The sequence below is a fragment of the Solanum tuberosum genome, unplaced genomic scaffold (genome assembly GCF_000226075.1).
Source record: "Solanum tuberosum cultivar DM 1-3 516 R44 unplaced genomic scaffold, SolTub_3.0 scf00120, whole genome shotgun sequence".
Lineage (NCBI taxonomy): Eukaryota > Viridiplantae > Streptophyta > Magnoliopsida > Solanales > Solanaceae > Solanum > Solanum tuberosum.
The window spans coordinates 1437053-1456904 of record NW_006239047.1 but is presented as its reverse complement, the minus strand read 5'-3'; positions in this window follow the sequence as shown (position 1 = coordinate 1456904).

Genomic DNA, 19852 nt, shown 5'->3' with positions numbered 1-19852 from the left:
GCCTGCGACAGCCGTAACCACCTGCATCACCACCATATCTCCCACCTCCATATCTGTATCAACCAACCACCACTATAGTGATAACGTCCACCACCTCCACCATCACGGGATACTCCTTTGATAGGAGCACCATCTCGGCCAGTATCGTTGACCGTCTTAGTGCAACAAGCATCCTAGGTTCCATATCAAACTCAGTAGCTTCACCATCAACTAAGCTACGAAAACCATTAGATCGGATAGCAGATTGATTAATAAAAATCTCACCAGCACCATCATTAGGAGTAATGAAACATAAACCCTTTTGGTCACTGAACAACTTCACCTGTCTTGTGTTTCGATGCCCCTGATTACACATATACTATAAGGAGAAGAATTCAATGATTATACCTTGGATTCTAGAGGCAAGAGATAAAGAGGTTCAAACAAATCATTTAGTTGAGCACAAGATGTCTTTTTTTTAGAAAAAGGTTCGAAAGTGGCATTGTCTTATAATTTATGTGTTGGTGTTGCACATAACAAAAATAGAAAAAAAGGTGATTAATGTTCCTATACTCTGATTCAAGTAAAAGGACTTGGTCCTAGTTCTTTTTTTTTTTTTTAGATATTAAATTAAAGAAAAATACCTAAGAGATGTAAATCTCATATGGTGGACTCTCGTAGCTATGTATGAATACATATATCAAAGCTATCTCAAGTATGATATTATGGAAAATTTTAAAAAATGTGATTCCAAAAGACCTTATCCTAGTTCTCTCTAAAAAGAATCATATACAAAGTGATAGATAACATATATTTGTTTCTCAGAATAAGGACACCATACATACTTAGAAATGAGAAAGTTACACTTATAAGATTACATTAACAAAAGTTCTATTGGAATTTTCTCAAACAAAATTTTATAAATGTAATATATATATATATATATATATATATATATGGAGCATCTAAGGACAATCCATGCAGAACATCATAAACCATTTTTATAAAAATGAAAGGGGGGATTCGATGTATGCAAAAACTAAAGAGATACACCACATAACTAACATAGTAGTAGATAATAAAATTGTTGATTATCTAGAAAAAATAATCAAACTAGACATTGGATCTATAATTGAATAATGGAGGTTATAAAGGAGATGACCAAAGCTTATGAAATGAATCTCCTTTATCAAATGTTATATTAGGGTTTCTTAGTTTATTCTTACAAATTTATAAAATAATTTTTTTCCTTATGTAGATATATCTCTAAACCTTTCTACTACTACTAATAAAATTGCCATGCAAAGGTCAGAATCAATGAAGATGGAGACATGCAAATTAGAAATGAAGATTTATACTTACTATTCATAGATGAGCAACAAAGGAGTACGAGAAAGAGCTTAATAAAACTTATTTGCAACAACATACTGAGACGAAAGGTCTTGTTCTACTAAAGGATAAACATTTTCAGGTGTGGTAAGTCTTTTGGAGAGAAGGAGAAGAAGAGGTAGAGAATAGGAAACCCTAGTACAAAGGAAAATGTCTAAGGAAGATAATTTATTGTATTTATTTTATATAGAGATAGGGTTGTTCCATTTTGGGCAGCACCAATTACTTTTGTGTGATAAGTAGATTTGGGCACTAGGCCCAAATGAGTTTCTTTTTTGTTTAAGCTTCTTTCTCACATCAATAAAAGGCCTAACCTTTTCTTAAAAAAAAGGGCCATGTGGTCATGAAACTTTATGAAATGACAATAGTGTGGATTTCATTCCCAACATTACCCCCAAATTTCTTTGGGAAATAATTTTTTTAAATTACTTTCTAAAGTTGTTCAAAACCAGCATAAGGCTTATAAAAACCCATTTAACAAATACATCAACAACATATAATTAGTATTAGGGCTTTGATATAAATATGTAATTATTATAAAATAAATACTTTAATATAAATATAATTAAATAGTAAAAGAACAATCTACACAAGAAGAGAGGGAAGGGAGAGCTATTTTTATTTCACCTTTTATTCATATCTTTTTCCCCAAATTAAGGGGCTATTCATAAGCCAAAAAAACATTGGCCTAAAGAATATGTGGGATCCATATGCTTGGGCACAGAGGAAAAATAGGTGGACATCATATTTTGCAACACTCCCCCTTGATGTCCATCTAAAATAAAAATTATAGTGAAACAAAAAGTGAAGTAACATGCATTGTTTGCTGCCACGTATTAAAAACCACTTGAAAGAAGCTAGGTGTAAGCTGATTGTGAGAAACTACTTGCAGAGCTACTTGGAAGAGGCTTATAAGAACTTTATGGTTTTAAGTTGCTTAGACGAACCTGCTTGCGGAGTTGATTGTAATTTGCTTATAGAAACTTTCATGGAAAACTGTTTGTAAGTTGCCTTCTTCATTTCAAACTCATCCAGAGAACTATGTAATCGACATCTAAAATATGATGTATTTATTACTTATTGGAGTTCGTCAATAATATAATGTGTCTTGTTAAAATATTATTAGGAAAAATCATGTGGGGTCCTACTAAAGGAAAGAGAGTACACATATCTAGTAATATGCGTTGAGAGTTACTTCATTAAAAATCTTAACAGAAAACTGAGTGGGACTAAAATATTCATTAAAGGAAAAAGAGTTCAGTGCCTATTTACTCCCCCAATTCAAACATCACTTAATTTTTGTAAAGGATATCTCACAATCTTATACTTAGCCTTCTAAATGTTGATATTAATTGTCTTTGTGATGAAATCACATTCTTGAAGATCTTTCATAATGGAGTCTATCATGATATGTTTTCTTTCTTGTATATTTGATATGTTGAGCTCAGCCAATGATAATCAGTTAGTTTGTGACCTCGTCGGTATAGACAAATTTCTGATTCAACTTGTTTGTAGCAATAGACAAATGACATATATTTTATTTAACTATATTGTAGAGTAATATAGTATAAAATTATTTCCACAAAAAAACAAATAGCTTACTTGAGATCACATTTTATATGTATCAAATGGTTTCTTGCAGTTTCATTACCAATAAACCTTTACAGGATCGGTTAGATAAACAAATTTATAAATCAGTATTTCATTCCCTTTGAAAATCTCTATCAATAGGAATAATGTTATATTTGCAAGCACATCAATAAAATTATTATACAATGAATAATAATCGCATGATACGTAAGTGTCACACCCCAAGGCTACCCACTTGACGTAAACGTGGGACCTAGGATTACGAGTGTCCTCAAGCTAACCCTGAGTTGGCATATCGTAAACATCCAAACATTTTCTGATATAAGAGATACTGCACGGAAGCTTAAAACATGAGATAAACTAAAATAATGGGGAATACCTAACACTGGTCTTAATATAAATACTGGATAAGAGTTAATAAAATTGGACTATAACTTAAAAACTAAAGCTGAATCTAACTATGTCTGAATATAAGCATCTAACTGACTAGAGATTGTGGAACATGCCCCAGCTAACTTTAGCAAAAACTGAATCTTAAATGAAAGACTAAATGTAAAAGATTATGTATATCATCCTCGAAGAATGAGGACTCACCACTAATACTGCTGAATACGGATCGAGAGCCAATTTACATGTGATCTGAATGCTGAGGACCTGAACCTGCATCACGAAAAGATGTAGCACAGAGTATGCGTCAATACTTTATAGGTACTGAGCAAGCAGGATAGGATAAAGCTGAACAAACATATAACTGAACAAAGCATACTAAGCAATGATATAATCTGAACATGATACAGATATTGAGCTATACTTCAAATGAACTAAACTGAATGGAATGACAAAGTACATAACAAGCTGAAACTAAAATATATCTGAAACCTGGTCAAATGCACTAGAGTCTTACTATGGGAGCTACTAATAACCGACATAAAACCACATGAGCTAAAGGTGGAGTCTGATGTCTACGCCCCATCGAAAGGACCCAAACATATATTACCAGCAGTATAAAGGCATGACTAGCATGATCACTGAATCTGATGCTCACAAAGGGGATTTATAAGGCACATAGTTCTGGGACTATGAGGGCGAGTGACCTTAGTCCAACTTAGTGTTAAGCTTACTCCCAACTGAAAATGTGTACAATACAACATATCTGAAATATATTGGATAGCTCAATATTCCGACATGCTAACTGAAAATGCAACATAAAGTACTGATAATGAAACATTTGAAAACTAAGGCATGTATATCTGTTTATCTTTCCTAACTAGTGTAATTCATGAACTAAATGAATTTACACAACTAGAGTTCTGAATTTCATTCAAGGAACTAAGCAATAATGTTACAACAACATGAAAATCTTATTAGGAATATTCTAACAGCTAAATCATTACAATTCTCTATATTTCCAGAAACCCTAGGTCTATATAATATTAAGGGAAACAAGAATCTTACTGAATTCTAAGGACCTATTGGGTGAAAGAACCCACTAGTGAAATCCCACATACCTCGTGATGAATTCCACAGTGAAATCTTTTGATTTTGAAGCTGGAACTGAAGAAACCTGACTGCGTATTCTTGAGAAAGTTATCGCTCGATTTTTCCCTTTTTGCTCTAAGCCTGATGTTTTTTTGGCAAATCAAATGCTTAGGGTAAGTTTTGACTAAGTTACTAGGCTTAAATTGACCAAAACTATGTAATTTAGAGGTTAAATGACGTAGTTTAGGTGTTGAACGCAAAGGGGAAAAGACCAAGCGACCCCTAACTTAAAATCTGTTGAGGCCGACCACGAGGCCAGTGATGGACCGTCACTAGGACCACGGCCCATCGACTGGGTCGTGGTCTGCTAACAGTTTCTACTGGTTCTAGGGATCCTGTACACGTACCCCACCACGGACCATATGGAGGGCCACAGACCGTGAAGGTCATCATGGTCCTTAACTTGGGATGGTGGTCTGCTGATTCAGGTCCACTAACCATCCCACGGCCCATGAAGGGCTCCGTGGTCTGATGTTAGGGCTGAGATGAGCACGAGCACTAGTACGGCCCGTGTGGTGGTCTACGGCATGTGAAGGTTCCCGTGGTCCACCATTCCTAGGGTGGGTGTGAACCACTGATAGATCGATGGACCTTGGTTTCGTTCACGGCCTGTGAACACTGTCGTGGTCCACTTATTTTTTTTCTGTTGTTCTGGTCTTGTAAGTTCTGAGGTGTTATAATATCTCCCCCTTGGGAACATTCATCCTCGAATAAAGTCTAAATTAGCTGAGTATGGAGGAACAGAGCTGCATTCCCTACCACTAAGTACTGGAAGCTGAAATATGAATGAACTAATCTCCAAAAATATGCAAATAAGCTGAAAATGCATGTATAACTTAGGGAACTGGTTACTAAGACTGAATTTATGCAAGAGTAAACTGAGAGAACGGAGGGAACTATTACCTTAAGTTGGAATAGAATCGGAAGGAAAGAGATGAGGACACTTCTCATTCATGGCTTCTTCTTCTTCCCAAGTAGCTCCCTCTACGGACTCACCCCTCCAAAAAACCTTAACTGAAGTGACTTTTTTGTTTCTCAACCTTCGAACCTGACGATCAAGAATTTCAACTGGCACCTCTTCATAATTGAGACTATCCTTCACAGCCACAGTTTCTAATGGAACTATAGATGTTGGATCACCCACACACTTTTCAACAAGGAAATGTGAAAGACTGGATGGACTGTTGCTAGTTCTACTCGCAACTCTAACTCATAAGCTACTTTCCCAACCCTTTTCAAGATCCTGTAAAGGCCTACATATCTAGGACTTAGCATCCCTTTATTTCCAAATCTCATCACCCCCTTCATATGTGATACTTTCAAAAAAAAGCAATCGTCGATTTGGAACTTGCCAAGTCCCTCCTCCTTACATCTGCAGAGGACTTCGAACGACTCTAGGCTGTCTTAAGTCTATCTTTGATGAGCTGAACTTTTTCCATAGGATCATGAACCGAATCGGGCCCTATCAAGGCTGCTTCACCTACCTCAAACCAACCAACTGAAGATCTACATCTACACCCATACAATGTCTTATAAGGGGCCATCTGAATACTGGAATGGTAGCTATTATTGTAGGCGAACTCTATGAGAGGTAGGGGATCATCCCAAATACCCTTGAAGTTGATCACGCAAGCTCTCAACATGTCCTCTAAGGTCTGAATGGTACGCTCAGCTTGACCATCCGTCTATGGATGAAATGTTGTGCTAAATTTACGTGAGTACCAAGACCTTTCTAAATTGACTTCCATAAATGAGAGGTAAACTGAGGACCTCTATATGAGATGCTAGATAAAGGAACTCCATGAAACCTGACTATCTCATTAATTTAAAGCTTGGCATAGTCCTCCACCGAATCTGTGCTTTTAACAACCAAAAAGTGAGCGGACTTAGTAACTATGTCTACTATCACCCAAATGGAGTCATGCTGCCTGCGAGTACAAGGTAAACTTGTGATGAAATTCATGTTCGTCACATCCCACTTCCATGTAGGAATATTAATCTCTTCAGTCATACCCCCTGTATTCTGATGTTCTACCTTCAACTGTTGACGATTGGGGCACTTAGCCACACAATCTGCTATATTCCTTATCATGCCATTCCACCAAAAGATTCCAGTAGATCGCGGTACATATTAGTGGTGCCTGGATGAATAGAATACCCGGAGTTATGGGCTTCTGTAAGGATCTGCTGTCTCAACTCACCCACCTTAGGAACATATAAACGACCCTGGTGGCGAAGCACACCATCTCCCTCTTGGAAGAAAACCTCAACTTTCTGCATGTGAACTGCACCCTTCAATTGAATTAATATAGGATCGCTGTCTTGTTTTTCCTTAACATCCACTACTAATGAACATTCTTAACTATCACACTATCATCTGATATGTTCATCAGTCAAACTCCTAAGAAATCAATCCGGTGAACATCTTTTTCTAATTCCTTATTTTCTTCCTCAACATGTGCTACACTACCCATAGATAGTCTGCTAAGAGCATCAGCTACTACATTGTCCTTACCCGGATTGTAAAGCACATTCATCTCATAGTCCTTGAGGAATTCAAGCCATCTCCTCAGGTGAAGATTCAACTCTTTGTGGGAGAACACCTACTGAAGGCTCTTATGGACTGTGAACACATCTACGTGAACACCATACAAGTAATGTCTCCAAATCTTAGGGAAATACTACGGCTGCAAGTTCGAGGTCATGAGTTAGATAGTTCATCTCATGCACCTTAAGCTGTCTAGAAACATAAGCTATAACCTTACCATGCTGCATAAAACAACAACCTAGGACGACTACAGATGCATCACAATAGATCACACAACTGTCTGAACCCTCTGGTAGAGTCAAAACAGAAGCTATAGTCAACCTTGTTTTCAATTTTGGGAAGCCCTTCTCACACTCATCTAACCACTGAAACTTAACCTTTTTCTGAGTCAACTTTGTCAATGGAGCTATGGATGAAAATCCTTCCATGAACCTTCTATAATAACCAGCCAAACCCAGGAAACTTCTGATAACTGTAGGAAAGGTGAGTTTGGGACATTACTTCACTACCTCTTTTTTCTAAGAATCCACTCGGATCCCTTCGGTAGAAACTATATGATCAAGGAAGGCAACTGATTGTAACAAAAACTCACATTTGCTAAACATAGCGAGTAACTGGAGATCCTTGAGAGTTTGCAGGACGACCCTCAAATGAGTCGCATGTTCTTTTTCATTCTTAGAGTAAATGAGGATATCATCAATAAAGATGATAACGATCAAGTCAAAATAGTGCTTGAACACCCTGGTCATTAAATCCATGAAAGCTGCAGGAGCACTGGTTAGTTCAAATGACATAACTACAAATTCATAATGACCATACCTAGTTTTGAAGGCTATTTTGGGGATGCCACTATCTCTGACTCTGAGTTGATGATAACCGGATCTGAGGTCTATTTTCAAAAAATGACTAGCACCCTGGAGTTGGTCGAACAAGTCATAAATCCTAGGGAAAGGGTACTTATTCTTGATTGTGACTTTGTTCAATTGTCGATAGTCGATGCACATCCTTAAAGAACCATCTTTCTTTTTCACGAAAAAAACTGGAGCACCCCATGGGGAAATACAGGGTGTGATGAAGAATTAATCTAGAAGGTCTTTCAATTGTTCCTTCAATTCCTTAAGCTCAATTGGATCCATTCTGTAAGTAGGAATAGAAATAAGCTAGGTATTGGAAGGAAATATATTCTGAAGTCAATTTCCCTCTCCGGAGGAACTCCGAGAAGATCTTCTGGAAACTCTTCGGGAAACTCATTTACTACATGGACTGACTCAAGGGCTAGGGTTTCAGAGATTGAATTATTAACCCGAACAAGATGATAGATTTACCCTTTGGAAATTATCTTTCTGGCCTTAAGGTAGGAAATGAATCCGCCCATAGGCACAAAGCTACTACCCTTTCATTCTAAGACTAGTTCACTTGGAAACTAAAAACGAACCATCCTAGTTCTACAATTGACTAAGGCATAATAGGAAGGTAACTAATCCATGCCTAGAATGAAATCAAAGTCTACCATTTCTAACTCTACAAGATTTGCTGAGGTGACTTTCTGAGAGACGATGACAGGGCAATTTTTCTATACCCGTCTAGTTATAACTGGGTCACCAATTAGTGTAGAAACTAAGAAGGGTTCTGAAAGAGTTTCTGGACTAACACCAAAGTTTACTGCTATATATAGAGTTACAAAGGAAAGAGTAGACATTGGACCTAACAAATCATAAACACCTAAATGAAAGACTCATAATGTACCAGTAACCACATCAGAAGAATCTTCCTGATCCTGGCGAGCCTGGAGAGCATACAACCTATTCTGGCGCTGACCGCCACCTGTACCAGAATAAGTACCCTGCTAAGTTGGGCGACCTACTGGTGCTACTGGAGCTGTAGATTGAGCCCTATTACTGTTACCTCCTAGTCCCTGTTTAGAAGAAGGGAAATCTCTCAACCTGTGACCAGTCTGACCACAACCAAAACATCTTTCCTTTCCTTCAAGACACTCGCCCGGATGGGTCTTACCACACATCAGATATGTTGGGTAGGTCATGTTACCTGAAACACTCCCTGGATACTTGGAGTCTATGCCCTACCTTTTTGTTCCTGTCAAAACCAGGGGGATGGAGCACTAGCTGATGAATGTGATGGGGCTGAAGATCGTTGCTGAAACTGCGAGCGATTTCTACCACCCAATTTCTGTTGAGAGTACTCATAGTTCCATGTTCTAGTCTTTTTGTTATCCTTAGATAGTTTTCTAAGATTATTCCCCTCAACCTCCTGAGCATGAGTCATGAGCCTAGAGATACTTATATCCTCCAACAACATAGAATTTCTGTACTCTGTCTTCTCCAAGTCAGATACCCAAAATAGGAACTTACTCATTTGTGCCCTAGGATCGCCAACCCTTTGTGGAGCATACCGTGAGAGCTGGGTAAACTTAAGTCCATACTCTTACACTGACATTGAACCCGGTCTCAAATTCATAAATTCCTTAGCCTTAGCTTCCCTCAACTCTCTTGGGAAGAACCTGTCAAGAATAGCTCTGGTAAAACACTCCCAAGTCACCGTAGTTGCATTCTCACCCCTGTTTTCCTTCCACTGCGTGAACAATATGTGAGCCACGTCCTTAAGCTGCTAGGACGCCAACTCTACCCTATCATTTTGAGTCATTTGCATCACTCAACAGATTTTCTTGACCTCATTAACGATCTTCTGGGGGTCTTCACCAACTTGCGACCGAAGAAACTCATGCAGATTCATTCGAACAAAATCCCGCACCCTAGCTGCCAGTGATCCACCACTAGTATTTGTAGGAACTGGAACCCGCTTATTGTTCTGGTTGGCTACACTTTGAGCCAAAAACTGGATAGCATTCTGAAAATCTGCATTCGAAACCTCATGGTCTGGGACTGGAGGAACTACATTAGTGTTGTGGGCATTCGCATTCCTTGCGTAAGGTCTACAAAGAGGAATGATCTGAAACACATAACATCATATTAGAAAGGAGATTATACCCATGCATGATAAGAATAACAAGAAAGTGAAGTTTTTTCCTAAAACATTTCATAGCCTTCCCCTCATAGGTGTGGCGCGCTTCACACTCATGAAAGGGACTGTACTTAGTGTGGCTTTTCAAACATCCTAGGAATCTTAAATCTAATGCTCTAATACGAAGTTTGTCACACCCTGAGGCTACCCCTTGACGTTAACACAGGAACTAGGATCACAAGTGACCCCAACCTAACCATGAACTGGCATATCATAAACATACAAACATTTTTTGAAATAAGAGATATTACGCGGAAGCTTAAAAGATGAGATAAACTGAAATGGTGGGGAATACCCAACACTAGTCTGAATATAAATACTAGATAAGAGTTACCAACACTGGCCTATAACTCAAAAACTAAAGATGAATCTAACTATCTCTGAATATAACCCTCTAACTGACTAGAGATGTTGGGACATGCCCTAGCTAACTTGATGAGTCTGAGATTTCGACTCATTAGGGATTTGTTTTGATAGTATAAGTGTCCTCAAATGCCTATTTTATGGTCTAAAGTGATGTTAAAATGCTGATTTGCAGCTATGTAGTCTAAGGAGCAAGGCAAGGACATTATCGGACAAAAAGGAACTAAAAAGATGAAGAAGCAAAGAAAAGTGATCATGTTGATCGCCAAGACCAGTCGGCGCACCACGTAGTGGAGCTTTAGCTCGCCTAAAGTTTCAGCGTGCTACCCTTGGGGAAACAACCATGTTGGCGACATAAATGGGCAGTCATCAAATCATCGATAGATTCCACGACAGCACACTGGATCACCCAAAGTTACCAGACTTGAGATGCTTAGGACCAATGCAAAATGGTGATCGAAAGAGAACAAACAACGGATCGCCAAACCACTCGACGAGGCGCAACTTATCCCGCCGAGTGGACTTTTAGGCCAAAACACTAGCAACTATAAATTGGATTTTAAAAGGAATTTTGAGGAGTTCTCTCCCATTTTATTGCAGTTCCCATCCTAGAGTTAGAGTTTTCTCTTAGTTTGTAGTTCTTATTATAAACTTTGTGGATTTCTAAGCTTAATTTTAAGGATTTGCAAGTGTTTTCTAAGTTTCTACAATTTGGACCATTGTAAAGACTTGGGAACTTTTACCTCGATCATGGCAAATATATTTGGTAATTGTTTCTCTATTTTTATGATGTGTGGCTAAAACCCCAATTCTTGGGATGCGATCATGTTATTATGGGCTAAATTAGCTTGTGGGTATTGTTAATTACTGATTTAAATGCTTAATTGAAGTGGGTGTTAATTGTTAGCTGTATTTTAAACTAAGAATTGTAGTTGCAAATGCAATTCGAACATAGAATTTTGGGCTTGCTTGAAAAAGAGGTTTTAGAATCAAAACTTTCAATTGATGATTGTCGTTATTGGGGTGATATGGGTTTAGCTCAAAAGAGTAAATCTAAATCTCGATTCTACCTATCTAGCTCGAAAGAGTAGATTAATTAAGGTGTGTGTTGTCCTTATTTGCTAAGCTTGTTGATGTTCAAAAGAAATCACTTGATTCAAGATAGTTGTTCGAAAGAAAACTATTTTACTTATAGCCTAGCCAACCGACTGATATTTAGCTATTTATTAATAGTTTCAATTACCCGTATAGTGAAATGTGCCTATAATCGATCACATCCCGAGAATTCCTCTCTATATTATTATTTCCTTACTGTTTGACTGTGTTGCAGCTTATAATTGCAAATCAAAAACCACTTCATCTGACATTCGTGTCATCCCCTTAGACTTGTTTACATGTCTTTATCGATAATTTCTATTCGTATAACTCATTAGACCATATTTGTACTTCTATTTCGACATGCTAACTGAAAATGTAACAGTAAGTACTGATAATGAAACATTTGAAAACTGAGGCATGTATATTTGTTTATATGTAGCTAGTGTAATTCATGAACTAAAAGAATTTACACACCTAGGGTTCTGAATTTCATGCAAGGAACTAAGCAACAATGTTACAACAACATGAAAATCTGATTAGGAATATTCTAACAGCTAAATCACAACAATTCTCTATAGTTCTAGAGACCCTAGGTCTAAATAATATGAAGGGAATCAAGAATGTGACTAAATTTTAGGGACCTAATGGGTGAAAGGAACCCACTAGTGAAATCTCACATACCTAGTGATGAATTGCACGGAGAAATCTTTCGATTTTGGAGCTGGAACTAAAGAAACCTAGCTGCGTGTTCTTGAGAAATCTATCACCTGATTTTTGCATTTTTGCTCTAAGTATGATGATTTTTTGGTGAATGAAACTCTTAGGGTAAGTTCTTACTAAGTTACTAGGCTTAAACTGAACAAAACTATGTAGTTTAGGGGTTAAAACGACGTAGTTTAGGTGTCCAACGCATAGGGGAAAAGACCAAACGACCCCTGACTTAAAATTTGGTGAGACCGACCATGGCGCCAGTAACGGACCATCACTAGGACCACGTCTTGTTGAATGGGTTATGGTCTGATGGCAGTAGCTACTGGTTCTAGGGGGTCCTGTCTACGAGCCCCACCACAGACTGTGTGGAGGGCCACAGACTGTGAAGGTAACCGTGGTCCTTCACTTGGGCTGGTGGTCTGCTGGCTCAGGTCCACGGACCTTTCCATGACCCGTCATCAAGACCACATCCCGTGGAGGGCTCTATGGTTTGATGTCAGGGCTTGAGAGGTTTTTTCCGACAACCACGAGCACCATTACGGCCTGTGTGTTGGTCCACAACCCGTGAAGGGTCCCGTGGTCCACCATTCATGGGCTGGGTGTGAACCACGGACAGGTCGACGGACCGTGGTTCTGTTTATGGTCCTTGAACCCTATTGTGGTCCACCTATTTTTAAAAAACAAGTCCTAGTACCCCTATTGATGATTCAACAGGATGGTAGTTTGTTCCTTATTTGAGTGGTAGGTAAGTATGGTAGGTGAGATCAAGACTTAGTGAAATTTGAGGGTAAAGGTTGGGACCTACGGATGGCATGTACAGAGAGTAGGACGACCTACGAACCGTACATCAGGTATGTATAAGGTGGGTGTATTTTAGGGTCCCAATAATTGATCTATGATTGACTAGTTTGGTCCGTTGAAGGACTTTTGGGTTGTTAGACTAATTGTATATGGGTTTCGATAGATAATTTTAAAGGGGCTTTTGGGTCTTTTACTATTTAGTTTAAACAAAAAATATGTCATTTTACTCTCTATTTGTAACACCTTGGATTTCCAAAAGGCTAAAAATTCCATTTTTACAAAATTTAGTGTCAGTAACCACGACACCATACACGAACTGTAGATGGGATGACAATCCGTAAGTGGTGGTCGTTGTTGGTCAGTTCAATTTCTCCAAAATGTTAAAGTTTCAATATTTTGTGATGGTTCACCAGGACGGCCCGTCATCCATTCAATGAGCTGTAAATAGGATTCGTAGCTGAGTCCCGACTTAGAAAGATTTAAAAGTTAGAAGTTTAGAACGACTACCACAAATTATGGTCCATAGACTGGACCATGGCCCATAGGAAGGTGTCCGTCATTGGTGGCCCAGTAATTGAGTCTCTAATGTTAACGACATACGAACAAGATGGTTTGTAGATTGAGCCACGGACCGTGGTTTGCAACCGTCATTGATAACGACATTTATTGGGAAAGAAAAGGCTATTGGGTCAACTTCAAACGGTCATATATTTTAGCACAAAACAAATTACGTGGCCCATGACTTATCAAATTTAAGATAATTGAATCCTCTTTCCAAAGCCACCGAGTTTGCTGAAATCCAAGCTCTAAGTAAAACGTTATGCTAGTTTTAGTGAAACCCTGTCAGGCAGACCATGAACGATGGACTCAGTCGACGGACGGTAGTCCAAATGACGGTCCGTCGGTCACGTAGTAGATGGAATTTGGCAGTTTTATAGTCAAGGGTTATTCGGTCTTTTTCCAATTGTTATAACTCAATACTATGTCGTTTTGCCTTCTACCCAAAGCCTATATAATGATTTTGAACCCCCAAAATCACCCAAACCCAATTCATTCTCTCAAATTTTCAAAAGAATATCAAGCTCTTCCTCTCAAATATTTTTCTCTCTTGAAGTTGAAGAAGAAGAAAGCTAGGGTTTCAAGATCAAGCCTTTAAATCCTCCATTGGCTCCATGCTTTTGGCTTCAAGGTATGATAGTTTTAATCCATGGAATCCTTTGCTCCATGGAGTTCCTAAATTCTCCAATTTACAAAGTTGGAATTCTCCAATTGACCCCATGAACCCATGCATAACTCATGTTTTATAAGCTATGTTGATAAAATGTGGGTCTTGAACTATGAAAGATGAATTTATGAGTATATGAATGTCTTCTCTATATGAAATTGATGTAAATGAATTGAACATGCATTGACTTTGAAACTATGATGAAACTTATGAATTATTGAAAATAATGCATGTTCATGAAAGTATGTTTATGACTCAAGAAAGCTTATATATGATATTGTATGTATGTTGTATGAAGATTGGCCACATGACATGAATGACATCTAGATTTGCCCTCAATGCTTTTCAGGCAATTTTCCTAAATTAGGTCTTGATTAGAATGGTAGCTTGTTATGCCATCAATGATTATAGGACACGATTTCGAAACTATTTCCATTAGTATGAGGGGAATCACTAGCATGAAGTGAATGACTATGGGCCTTAAAAGTTATTATGAAAAGATCATGGATGGTGAAAGGTTTTCTAATGCATGCTCTAAGAAGCTATCCTAATATGACAATAGCTTGGATTGGTTATTGAATGATACCTTAAAATGGATAATGACTTAGCTTGGATTGGCAAGATGACGTGCCCTTCCATGGATAATAAGAATAAGTAAGAAATGACTATTCTGTGGGATTTATGCTTAGCACCGAGAGGATAATGAGATAGAAACTCTGCTGTTAGTAGAGGCTGGGTTTCTAGTAGAAATCTCTTTATCCCTTACCTATGTGCCCTCATAGGATGATTGTCTAGATAGACATCAGCTAATGGATCAACTTTAGCTCAGATTCATGGTTCTACCTTGGCAAGTAGGACAACCTTTTTGGGTGTGGGGGACACCGGGGGTTCATGTTAAAGCTCACATGGTTTCAATGTCGGTTAAGGCTCATTCATACATTAATAATGAACTAAGGTAACTTCAAGAAGTATCTCATATGTGTTCAAAGGTTTCAAATGATGTTAGATTTTCATTGACCATGTTTTATTGACTTATGTTTTTCTAACTCTTTTATATCATGTTTTATCTTGGTCAATTGCATTTCATGAAATGTTCTATTTTAACATGATTTAATTGTTTTATTCAAGCTATCATATTTGGTACATTGTTTTGTACTAACGCATACTCTTCCCTATATTTCCCCAAATGTAGGGTCCGGCAGTCAAGTTTCTCAGTTGCGTGGCTAGTGGTTGATTACAAGGTTCTCGAGCTTTAGTGACCTCACGCTTGGAGGAAGGATTTTTATTTTTTCAGTTTCTTTCTTATACATTCCAATTTTGGACATGATATATGCGCTAGGCCCAATTTTCATTCGATTGTTTTAGATGGCTATTGAGACAAGTGTTTTAGACTTCCGCTTTTATTTTATAAAACTATTAGACTTGGACTATTGCTTTACTTCTATTGTTCTATTTCTTATGTTATGAATGCTAAGTGGCTTGTATGGTGTCTTTTGGGGTCCTATACGCCATGTTACATCTAGGGCGTACCCTTGGGTTGTGACAATATCTTAGGCCTTATATAAACGTTTCTAACCCCCAAATTTCCCATTTGAACTCTCTTTCTCCTAAATTCCCTAAAGTGACCAAGTTCATTCTCCTAAATTTCTCTCTCTAAAGCTTAAAGAAGAAGTCTAGGATTTCAAGAACAAGTCTCCAAATTCACCATTCATTGTGAGCTTTTGACATCAAGGTATGTTAGTATTCACCTATATGGTCTTTTCCTCTATAGGGTTACTAAATTCTAAAATTTTACAAGTTAGAATCTCCAATTGAAGTTCGAGATTTATTCAATCTCATAGGTTCTTTTAGGTTATGATCCAATTGATTGTTTTATGTCTTTTTATTCATAAATTGAGATAATTGAATGTTTAAAGTTGATATAACATGAGACCATGAATAATCCATGATTTCTAGGTTTTGACCACATGATGAAGTTTATGAATTTATAATGATATGCATATTTCTTCATGAAACTGATATATATGGCTTAAGGTTGCTTTGACTGTAAATCATTGATGTTGTTGTTGTTATGAAAGAATTTCTCACATACTACTTTAAACATTATTTCGAAATGGTTTTCTTACAAAGGGATTCATAAGGTTGAAATGCTTTCAAACAGAAGTTAAATCAAGATTAAGGAGCTATTGTAATGAACTCTAGCTTGGATTGGTTACTTAATAGTGCCTTTAGATGGATAATAAGAAGAATATGATTAATGCCTATTCCATTGGATTTATTCTTAGCACCAAGCTAAATAGTGGTGATTACCCATGTCCCATAAACTATATGCCGCCATAGGATGATTGTCTTAGATAAACATTAGCTTGTAAATCCACTTTAGCTCAAAACATAAGGTCCTTACCTTGATTGTCTTAGATAAACATTTCTTTGTGTGATTATTTTGAACACATTGACTCAATATTTTTTTTTAATTGTCGATCTTTACTGGAAATGGGCAATACTAAACTCCCCATCTCTTTAAGCGTATTGTCGTCTGACTCTGACTCTGACTCTAAATCCACTCCTCCACCACCTCTCAAAAGGTAAAAGGGAGTGGTGATAAATAAGCCTAAATGTCAGCAATAGGTCGATCTATGCAACTCTAAGCATGTAATTAATGATTAAAGAAGGCTAAAGAGGTTGAAATAAGAAAGAAGAGAGTGTTGATTGGTGAAATCTCCTCTTCCCCCTCTAACTCTATTGAGGGGAGAAATGTAGTGGAGAATCCACCGGAACCTACAGTGGTAAAAAAGGTTGTATCAAAGTAGAGGAACACAATCTGTTTCAAGTTGCCTCAAGACCCTATCACTAATGGAACTATTTCAAGGATTCTCCTGATGATAGATCCAAGGACCCTAGGCAGGCTTAAAGTAGTGGGGAAGTGAATTATTCTAGAGGAGCAACAATTATCAATGAATGTGGTTATCAGTGACTACCTGGACATATAAGAAATAATCAAATTCCACTAATTCGAGAAGTTCAAAAGAGCACGACCTCATATGTCCAACTGTGGGTTCGAGAGTTTTATAATGCCCATTCTAAGGCATTGCCCAAGAAGAGAAAGGGTGAAGTTTGGAGACCCTTAGAAAAGGTTAAAGTCCTAAAAAAGATAGTTCAATGTTGTTGGGGCTGCAATAAATTATATTATAGGTATGGGTAATAACAAGACAGAGATATATAATATTCAAATGAAGCATATTTTTGATGCATTTAGAGGGTGGTTGGCACCCGTCATCTCAGATATTACTCCTTCGTGGTTAGATGATTGAGTGAATATAGAGAATAATGATATCAACACTGCGGCTCAATTTCTTTTGGGTTCGTCCCCAACAACCTAATGCATTCTCAGAATGACTCGGTCCTCTGGCATCCAAAAACCATCGTGGTGGGTACTATCATTGATAAGGAGAAGATCCAAGTGAATAAAATAATTGAGGAAAGATGCTCATGAGAGCTAGATAGAAGTAGACATCACTCTCTTTCCCTTTTCCCATCACGTAACTTGGTGAGGTAGCCGAAGTCCCTTTTCAAGGGAGGTCTGATGTTAGAGTTACACACATATTGTACAAGGACATTTGGAGGATTGAGACTGATTATCTTATAGATGATGCGTCCAGAAGGAAGCCACCACCACCTGACACCACACCAGTAGTGGATCCTACTACTTTAGAGTGAGACACTACTCACCCCTCTCCTACTATAGAGCCATCAGGTACCCCTCACCCTTCTCCTATGCCTTCTGGATTATCTGCACCCTCGACCTTGACTTCACCTCCCTTATATCTCGGCCTCCGTTCATTTAGTCTTGATTTATTAGATGGGAAACCTTGCCTATTGTGATGATGTTACATCATCTAGACTTGGGAGGGAAGTGCATGAGATGTTTACTATATGTATTGAGGCTGCTCTGTTTTTGGTTCAAACTGAAGTTGTTAGTCATAGATCTACCATAGCTTCTTATGGGGAGAGGATAGAAAACCTCAAAGTTGGGGTTGAGACACATGAGTGATGTAAAGGTTGTTGTGTCAGGCTATCTTATTGGAAGAGCTATATAGCTACTTTAGTATGAATGTGGACCAACAGACTCCACCGATATATTGATGTTATGGGGTAAGGGTCCTTTGGTCGAGATGCCCACAATTGTACCTCCATGTGGGATTCGACCCCGACTTCTTTGTTTGGTATTTATATTCTTAGCAATTGCTTACTCATTTAATTATTTTGGTGAGTAATTTAAGCGTTATAAACATGCTAACTTCTGTGGACCAATGAAGGCTAAGTCAATTGGTGGGATTCATTATATTCTTTTGTATCCTGATGACTACAACCATATGAGTTGGGCTTACTTTGTGAAGTTCAAATTTGAAGCGTTTGAAAATTTAAGGAAATTCAAAGTACTTGTGGAGAAGCAAAAATGTTGCAAGATAAAATCTCTTCGCACAGATCATGGTGGTGAATTTTAATCTAATGATTTTAATTTAGTTTGTAATGAGAATGGAATTTTTAGGTAGCCTACTGCACCATACTTGCCTCAGCAAAATGGAGTTGTCGAGCTAAAAAATTGCATGGTGGTTGAGATTGCCAGAAGCTTACTTAATGGAAGGGGACTTCCAATTCACTTTTTGATAGAAGCAACAGTTAGATCTGTCTACCTAGTGAACATCTCTCCAACAAAGGTTATTTTGGATCGAACTCCATACGAAGCTTGGATAGGTCAGAAACAAAGAGTTAGCTACTTGAAAGTCTTTGGTTGTAAATTTAATGCTGTGGTTAATATATATTCTAATATAGATAAAAACTCAGAGAAATGCATTTTCATTGGTTACAGTCCTCAATCAAAGAATATGGACTAAATAATCAAACTATTGGAAAATTGCTTATCAACAAGAATGTTCTTTTTAATAAAGAAGGAGCTTGGGAGTGGAATGGCAAGAAATAAGATTCAGTAATCCATATTCTTGTTCAATCCGAAGGAAAGCATACTACAATTCTTGAATCAGCAGGTTCTGATCATTCCCCTCCTTCCAATAGTAATACTAATCTTTCTCCACTTAGTAGAAACAATAACAATTCTATTCTAGCAAGCTCTCATTCTCAATCTTCGGCTTTATCTAGTGAAACACCACCAATAATGTTTTGTTCATTGAAAAATGTTTATGCGGCATGTAGTTTTTCCTTGATAGCTGATGAACCAACATGTTATGAAGAAGCTGTAAAAAAAATACTTATGAGGCAAAATGCAATGGTTGAAGAGATTCAATCCATTGAGAAAAGCCAATCCTTGGAGTTAGTTGATTTTCCTAAAAGGAAGAATGTTATCGAGCTAAAATAGATTTTCAAAATGTACAATGTTGATGGAGGTATCAAAAGGAATAAGGCTCGACATGTTGCAAAAATATATTCCAAGTAATGAGGCTAGTCTCCCCCCCCTTTCCCTCTGTCCGTGTGTGGGCCACCCTTCTGAAAGGTGAAAAATACAGGGGAACGACTTTGAAGGGACATTCTCAACAGTGGATCACTATGAAAAC